Here is an 8,489-nt window from a genome sequence, read left to right as displayed (position 1 = left end):
CCACTCCCACACCTGTGAACCTAATTCCTTATGCTCGGACGTCTGTTAACAATATGTAGTAGGACACCGTGTCCAATGCTCTTCGGAAATGTAGAAATATGGAAGTTTGTAACGCCGGAAATGCATATCCTCCTATTTCCATCTATTGTACTATAATTTGTTTTCCTTCTTTTTGTTACCTCAAGATATGACATTTCTATCTCTTTATATATTGTAATTGCTTTACTGTTTGGATATATATATATTTATGCACTTATGTCGATGTATAATTGGTTTGTTTCGTAAATATTATTTGTATTTTTACGCTGGGTCTTGCCTAGGGAAAACTGCTATCGAACGATTACATCGATAGGTCGTGTGAAGAATCAAAGTGTGTAGGATCTTTGGTAGTGTTAACTCTGCCGCGTGGAGCGCGGGCAGGGCAGTGAGAGTCTGGCTGGAGTAGCGAGTGGAGCAGGTGTGTTGTGTGACGCTCCCGCGAGTTGCCGCGCTTTCGGGGTTTGGCAGCATGTAATTGCGCTCGACTCGCGGTGATAGTTTCTGACATGGTGTCGCGGACGGGAAGCATTAGCTGGCGCACATCAAGAGCCCGTTTCGCCTGGTGACCGTGTCGAGAAGAAGGCGCGCCAACATCCAGCTTCTGCAACAGCGACGGCCGACAATGAGTGACTGTCGCCACCTCCTGGATCGACGGCTTCAAACCTTCAATCAACCAACAAGGAAGACTAAAAGCACGTAAAGTTTCAGAACTGTATGGCAGACCTCAGCTTTTCAAATTGTTCCATTTGTCTCCCAAAATTACAGCAACTTAGCATGAACCTTTGTTGCTCATTGTCCCAATTGCATTGCCAAGCAGGGTCCCTTCCTTTTCCGAAATGAACCCGAGTGTCGTTGATATTCAAACGCCAGCATTAAAATAATATAATTAGATTTCACTGCTTTAATTTCAAAGTTCAGTAGCTGGCTACAATATTTAGGTTACACGAGCACAAATTTAGAGTGCGAGTTTTGTTAGCATATTTTAGCTTACCTGTGACTGCAGCTCAGCTTGGTACGTACTAAATTTTACTATTGTTAATAGTTCAGAATCATTTAATTCAAGTTCAAAGTTAAATCTCTTGTTTCTAAATTGCGTAGAGTCAAGTTGCTTTTGAAATGATTGTTGAGGTAGTCCAAGACTAACCGTATTTTACTGGATTTCGATGTGCTTCAGAAAGAAAGCTCACAATTAACTTCAGTCACTAAATTAACTTTCGATTTTCCGGTTTTATTAATTCTTTTGCTAAATTAAGTCAGAGTGTAGCGAAATTTATTACTTCTGACAAACTTTCAGTTTTCACACTACACGTGTCAATCTTCAGTTGCCACGCTTCTAGTGTTAATTATATGTGTAATAACCTTTCTTTTTCAGTTACTATAGTAATTGTCCTTAGGACTGGCGACCGTGATTTCCCCCAAATCTCAAATATCTAATTACCGCTAGTTAATTGTTAACGTAACGGCCGCACATTTACTTTCTTTATTATCTTTACCCCTTTTCAAAATTAATTTCCACCAGTTTCATTTGCATTTTTCCTTTCATTCAGATGTAACCCTTTCCTCCCTCTTTACCGATAGATTAACTTCGGTGACGATTGCTTTTCCCAAATTTCCATTAGGTACACGCGGTTTAATTTTTCACTGTCATTAAGGTAGATAAGTGAGGGGGGAGGTTACAAGTTGTTGCCATTTCTCCGTGGTCCACGTGAGAAAGGGGCAATCTGAGTTCCTCAAGTGCGATGGTTTCTAAATCCATGATGATTTGATTACAGAAGCTTTCCCGTTTCAGAGAAAGTTATAATATTCATACTGAGAATATGGTGAAGAATTCTGCAGCAAACCGATGTTACGAATATTTCCTTGTAATTTTGCAGATCCATTCTTTTACCGTCTTATCTGTAGGGGCCAAATATGCTTTGTTGTAGTAACTTGGGACCTTACGCTGGGCGAGACATTCACCATAACTGCAAGCTAAGTGGGAGGCCAACACCATACAGAACTGTCTGTAGATCCGAACGAGGACTCCATCTAGATCTGGCGACTTACTTGTTTTCACTACTTTCAGTTGCTCCTCTGTACGAGGAATGTCCATTACTACGTGCTCTACGCGACACTCGAACCAGCGTTATGTCTGTACGATCCCTCTGCGTCTATGATTTCTTAACCCAGATATTTAAAACTCTGGTTTCCTTTTGCTGTCCGGTTAATAGAATGTGTAATTGAGGGACTAGACAGAAGTCTTAGACCCGCTTAGCGATTTAACGTAGGGCAATAATTTTGTCAGGGCAACGGCCTTGCCGCAGTGGATACACCGGTTCCCGTGAGATCACCGAAGTTAAGCACTGTCGGGCGTGGCCGGCGCTTGGATAGGTGACCATCCAGCCGCCATGCGCTGTTGCCATTTTTCGGGGTGCACTCAGCCTCGTGATGCCAATTGAGGAGCTACTCGACCGAATAGTAGCGGCTCCGGTCAAAGAAAACCATTACAACAACCGGGAGAGCGGTGTGCTGACCACACGCCCCTCCTATCCACATCCTCACCTGAGGATGACACGGCGGTTGGATGGTCCCGATGGGCCAATTGTGGCCTGAGACGGAGTGCTTTATAATTTTGTCAGGTTCTCGACAAGACCTTTTGCTAAGGCATAACCGTGATATTTGTAGTATACTCTGCGTATTGATCTTTTCACAGACGCACGAGTTTCCACAGACTCTCGTCTGTCGTCACACGCGAACGTTCTTTCTTTGTATCGAGAGTGTAGTCTCTACTTCCTCAGAATTTTCCGAATTTTGTCATTAAAGCAAGGTGGGTCTTTTCCGTCTATAATCCACTTATTCAGCAAATAGTTCTCCAGAACGTGGTCTACATTCAGTTTAAACTATGCCCATAACCTTCCGTTCGTAATTTTTGGGACTTAAATATGTCATTTCCCTGTCTAAACTGGATGCTAACAACTGCTTATTTGCCCTCTCTAGCAAAAATATTTTCCCAGCGTTCTTGATGAATTTATTAACTTACCAACCATCGTGACTACGGTGACATTGTGAACAGTAATGCCCATCCCTCTACTGCCACTCTCGATAAGGTCAAGCCAGTTTGAAGCTACAAGGTGTGAGGTGTTCCTTTATTTCAGGGGTATTTATTTCTCCAAATTTTACGTTAACTGGAACTCGGCAGATACCCGATGTCTATTGGCTACGTTAAGCAGTGCTGCAGAATAAGCCGACAGTGAGCAGTAAAACGGTTCCCACGGAGAGAGAGGTATGAACGAGGGCCTATGGTGCGATGGTGAGTTGTAAGAGAGGAGAGGTATGTTGTGTGGTTTGTGGGGTGCTCAACTGCACAGTCATAAGTGCCCGTACGAAGTCCCAATTTTTACACAATCCAATGTTGTTACATAGTCCGATCTAGTCACTGTCACGAATGATGATGATGATGATGATGAAATGATGAGGACAACAGTAACATCCAGTCCCCGGGAAGAGAAAATCCCCAGTCAGGCCGGGAATCGAACCAGGGGCCCCGTGATCCAGAGGCAGCAACGCTAGCCACTAGACCACAAGCTGCAGACGAGTGGAGAGGGCAACGCGAGCCTAGTGAACAGATCTTACTCGACAGTTGAGGTTTAGAGGGAGCACTACTGCTCTACTGTTCTGGCTCGAAGCACCGATTTTAGTTTAGTAAATATTTATGATTTAAGCCTTCTTTTGGCATAACTGTTACTAATAGGCGTTTACTGGTCATCAGAGCTTCAGTACAATAATAACGCTATGCGGTAAACCCACAAATTCAATAAACATATGAATACTGTCGACTTACCAAAGATTAGTGAAGGGCTACGAAGCCTTACAATGTCAGCGAGAGATTTCAGTTGCACGCCAAGCCGGCCAGTCATCGATAGGACGTACTCTGACCACATTAGTATGTGAGTCTGCAGTATAATGTATTCAGAGACTGTGTAATATTTCTGGATTTACAGCCGTCATATTTGGCTACTAAATGCTCTTCTTAGAGCAGTTGAGAATGAAGCAGTGGGAAGATAACGTAATGTGTGAGTTACCGATGACAGATGGTTTGTTCGGTACGGGTATTGTGAGAAAGACCGCCAAAAATGTGGCCCTTCTCCTACCTTCCAAACTTTACAGAAGCTCTCCTGGTTCGCAGGAGAGCTTCTGCAAAGTTTGCAAGGTTGGAGACGAGGTACTGGCAGAAGTAAAGCTGTGAGTACCGGGCGTGAGGCGTGCTTCGGTAGCTCAGATGGTAGAGCACTTGCCCGCGAAAGGCAAAGGTCCCGAGTTCGAGTCTCGGTCGGGCACACAGTTTTAATCTGCCAGGAAGTTTCATATTAGCGCACACTCCGCTGCAGAGTGAAAATCTCATTCTGGAAACATCCCCCAGGCTGTGGCTAAGCCATGTCCCCGCAATATCCTTTCTTTCAGGAGTGCTAGTTCTACAAGGTTCGCAGGAGAGCTTCCGTAAAGTTTGGAAGGTAGGAGACGAGGTACTGGCAGAAGTAAAGCTGTGAGTACCGGGCGTGAGTCGTGCTTCGGTAGCTCAGATGGTAGAGCACTTGCCCTCGAAAGGCAAAGGTCCCGAGTTCGAGTCTCGGTCGGGCACACAGTTTTAATCTGCCAGGAAGTTTCATATCAGAGAACACTCCGCTGCAGAGTGAAAATCTCATTCCTTCAGTAGAAAGGTTTGCTCAGTGTACTGTACGTCATCTTTACCACTTTCTACGGATCGGTGGCTGAACTAAGAAACGTGTAGGATGGTTTAAATACATATGGCATCCCTTGTGTGGGGAAAGTCCTCTAAAAACAAACATTGTGGTGTGTACGCACGAAGCGCATAGTGAATTTTACACATCGATAAGATGACATTAGAAATCTAATGCGTTGAAAGGAAAAGCGGGAAGTGAGCTGTGAGCTAAAACTAATTGTAATCGATAGCTTGCGCGTAGGAACATCGAATTAAAATTGCCGACGTCGTGGAGTGCAAAAATTGACTTGGAAGCGTTCATAATGATGAAGAGTTAAATCGAGTCCATGGGCTACAAATATTTTGAGAGTGTAACGTCATCAAGAGTAAACTGCGATGATGAAGGAAGAAACTGCAGCAGATGTGACGATTGTAGCCACGTGCCGGGAGGAGACACCACTGCACACAGGGAGAAAAAGGCCGTCAACGCGGCACAGAAGGGGTACGCTGAAGGCGTGTAAGCAGAGATCCGTAGCAGAGGTCCGTAGCAGTTGCGTCGTGTGGAGAGTGCAGAAACTTACCTGAAATAAGTCATACATAACATCGGCTATAAGAGAGTGTATAGAATAACTTCTTAATATAGAAGGCCGTGGTCCTTAGAAACGGTAGCATTACCCAAAAAGTCAGAACGAGTAACTCAATAAAACGTGCAGAGCAGAATGTGGCTCAATAAAAGATAGATTCTGAAGAAATTATTAGTGACTTATATCGTACCATGGAGTTTAGTGAAAGCTGAGAAGACATAATGCATTATGCAATTGTACATGAGAAGCAGAGGATGTGAGCCTGGCAGATAACGTACCGAAGGCCAATACTCAGGAGATCATTTACGAGAATGTAGCCAAAAGAAATGAAATTGTCGACGCTACAGGAAATGTTGCTGAAGCAAGTACTCCGGTTGTTGGTAATGGGAAAGAAGGTAATCCCGTTGAAGTGGGAAATAACTTTCAAAGAGCATCCTTGCAAAACTTTTTGAGATTTGTCTGGGGTGAATTTGTTAAAATCGAAGACATAAGTGAAGCAACTAGCAAATATGCTAGGGAAACGAGCCAGATGTTTAGAAATGAATTTGTCAAAATGAAAGAAATAACAAATCGGGGAGTAATAGTAGCAGAAAAATCCGTTAGAGAATCTTATCAATAATTTGATAAAATAAGGAAAACTATTGAGGAAATTACCCAAGACACATATCACAGATTAGACACACGCGTTGAAAATATTAACAAAGAATGCAAAGAGGCAGATGAAGAAATAAAGGAAACCGTGAAGGAATGGAAGAATGTAACCAATTAAATATCACACGGAATAACTGCTAATGAGGCTACGATAGTAGAACACAGTACATACATTATGAGGCTCACTGACGAGGAACTTTGGATGTAATTTTTGTAAAAAAACTGAGGGACGAGACGCGACAATCTCTAAACTGAATAACGCAGATGAAAATCAACATATATTATCTGACAGAATGCAATCAGTTCGAACCTTTATAACAGTTAATGCAAAAGGTGTCTCATAAAGTAGCTGGTATTCAGCAGTAGGTCAGTGATTTGGTTGTCAGAGGCATTGACATCTTTGCTGAGAGAATAGAGAAGACGTTAGATTTAAAAATAATAAAGAAGATTACTGAAAGGAGAAACAGTGTATATTTGCACAATGAATGCCAGTTTTTAAACTATTTACTTTCCGTAGTTACATCCAAATGTTCGTATAAAACAATTTGAGTGAGTATTACCAGATTCCTGGGAGGATATGAGAAAGGTAGGTTGCGTCATCATAAAAATAGAAGGGGGTGCTCCAGCTTGGGGAATGAGAGCAGGAGAATCCTGTCAGTCACATGAGAATTCACTGAGAAGTTCGTAGATAAATACCGGTCAAACAGAATATAAGAAAATGCATGAAACAGTATTTCTCAGCAGAGGGATCTTTCACGTAGTGGATGCCATAGTTTCAAATATTATTTCCAAAGCTCTTGTGAAAATACTTTCTGTCTTGACAGCTCACTATGTGAAGATATTTAAATGCATTGGTATTGGTTAAGTGTGCACGAAAAGTGGACAGGAATCACTAAAGAGGATATAAAGGTTGCCCTACAAGCTCTCGACCAATTAGATGCATTATCCAGGAAAGAGAAACCAATAATGATTGGAATGGTGTGAACTGGGGTACTAGTGAAAGTAAAAAAGAATGGGATCGTGTTGGATATCGTAAAGTGATATGGGAGAACAAAGATATAACAATGGGTTTAACGGGCGAGGCAGAGGATGTTGGAAGGGAGAACATGGGAATAGATGTTGCGGTGGACGTGACGAGAGTTATGAAGATAGCAGAGCGGTTAGGGATGGTGGGAGAAATGTTGCTGAGAGAGAGAAGCAGTGAGGAGCTTGTGCTGGGTCCAGGCGTGAACTCAAGGAGTAGACAGACTAATAGGAATAACACAATTGATGAAAGAAGACTGAAGGACTGAGGAAGTGTAAGAGAATCACTTTTAGGAGAGTAGTGATTGAAGTTAAAGAGGAATGTAACCCATAGTAGATGTCGAGATGAATGGCCTCAAGGTAGCTGCAGTCATTGACATGGGTAGCGAGGTATGACCCGTTGTAGAGGGACTTTACAGACAGATTGTAAACAGAAATGAGGTACTGGTATTACTTGTACACGGAGTTAGTTCTTTGTAAAGAATAAAGTGGTAAAGAATGGTGGAGTTTAGTGTCATGGTGGCGGTCCCTGATTCTTTAATTGTCCTTGTAAAAGAAACTAATCTGTTAGTGGACCATAGAGTTATTTAGTATTTCAATAAAGCCAACATGACCATTATGGTAAACGGCGTGAGAAGTGAGATTACATTTCGTAATAGCGTTAGTCCTGTTGAAAAGACACAGAAGAGATACTACTTAGAACTAATGCATGAGTGTTCTCAAAGGGAAATATGTCCTAACGAACTTGATATACAGTGGATAAGGAGCAAGAAAAGCAACTTAGAAGTGACATATAACGAGATAAGGGCCTAAGTAAGTAACATTACCGCAGTTGAACAATATGGTAAAAGAGAGCTGCAAGATTTCATTATAGAGCGCAAAAGAGGGTTTTCCAGGAAACTGGCATGAGAGGGGAGGCGTATGAACTTAAAAATAAATGTTACCAAGCATTTAATCTGAGATCCCTAAGTGATACCATACGCAAAAAGGCATACTACTGAGGAAAAAATCCTAAGAAGCTGAATTTTCAATTTATAGATAGGTTGAAGAGTCAGTACTGTGACCAATTAGTGTAAGTGACGAATAGGATGGATCATTGAGGATGATATTACATGCACAGATACCGAATAAAATAATTGAACTTCAGAGTAAGGGATCAGAAATGCTGGAAGAACTAGTGCAGAAATCTGAAGGACTAACAAATTGTCAAATCTTGATTTGACGGCTTTTCACTGGCAGATTAACTTGTTACAATAGTGGAGATAACGTATTGCTTTTGTGTACAGTGGTAGATAATGACAGTTCAAGGTACTGCCACTCGAATTAAATATATCTGCGGCAACACTCATACGAATGTTGGATTCCGTACTATGTTAAGAGTTACTAGCTGAGAACATTATGTGCACAACGCCGTGATCGCTGCCAGTCACTGATTGGCAAGAGCAAAATATGACTTTAGGAGACAAGAGGTATTTGGCTCTAGAGAAACTGAG

The 8,489-nt window shown here is 42.1% G+C and overlaps 1 non-coding gene across 1 annotated transcript; it reads left to right on the top strand.

Annotated features, from left to right (window-relative positions):
• Window positions 1-4,582: 4,582 nt before the first annotated feature.
• Window positions 4,583-4,657, top strand: Trnas-cga. The gene has a single exon. It is a non-coding gene; the product is annotated as a tRNA-Ser (tRNA).
• Window positions 4,658-8,489: the final 3,832 nt, after the last annotated feature.

The sequence above is a fragment of the Schistocerca americana genome, chromosome 5 (genome assembly GCF_021461395.2).
Source record: "Schistocerca americana isolate TAMUIC-IGC-003095 chromosome 5, iqSchAmer2.1, whole genome shotgun sequence".
In the NCBI taxonomy this organism is placed as follows: domain Eukaryota; kingdom Metazoa; phylum Arthropoda; class Insecta; order Orthoptera; family Acrididae; genus Schistocerca; species Schistocerca americana.
Note: the sequence above shows the minus strand (reverse complement) of the source record. Positions and strands in the feature narration are given on the sequence as shown.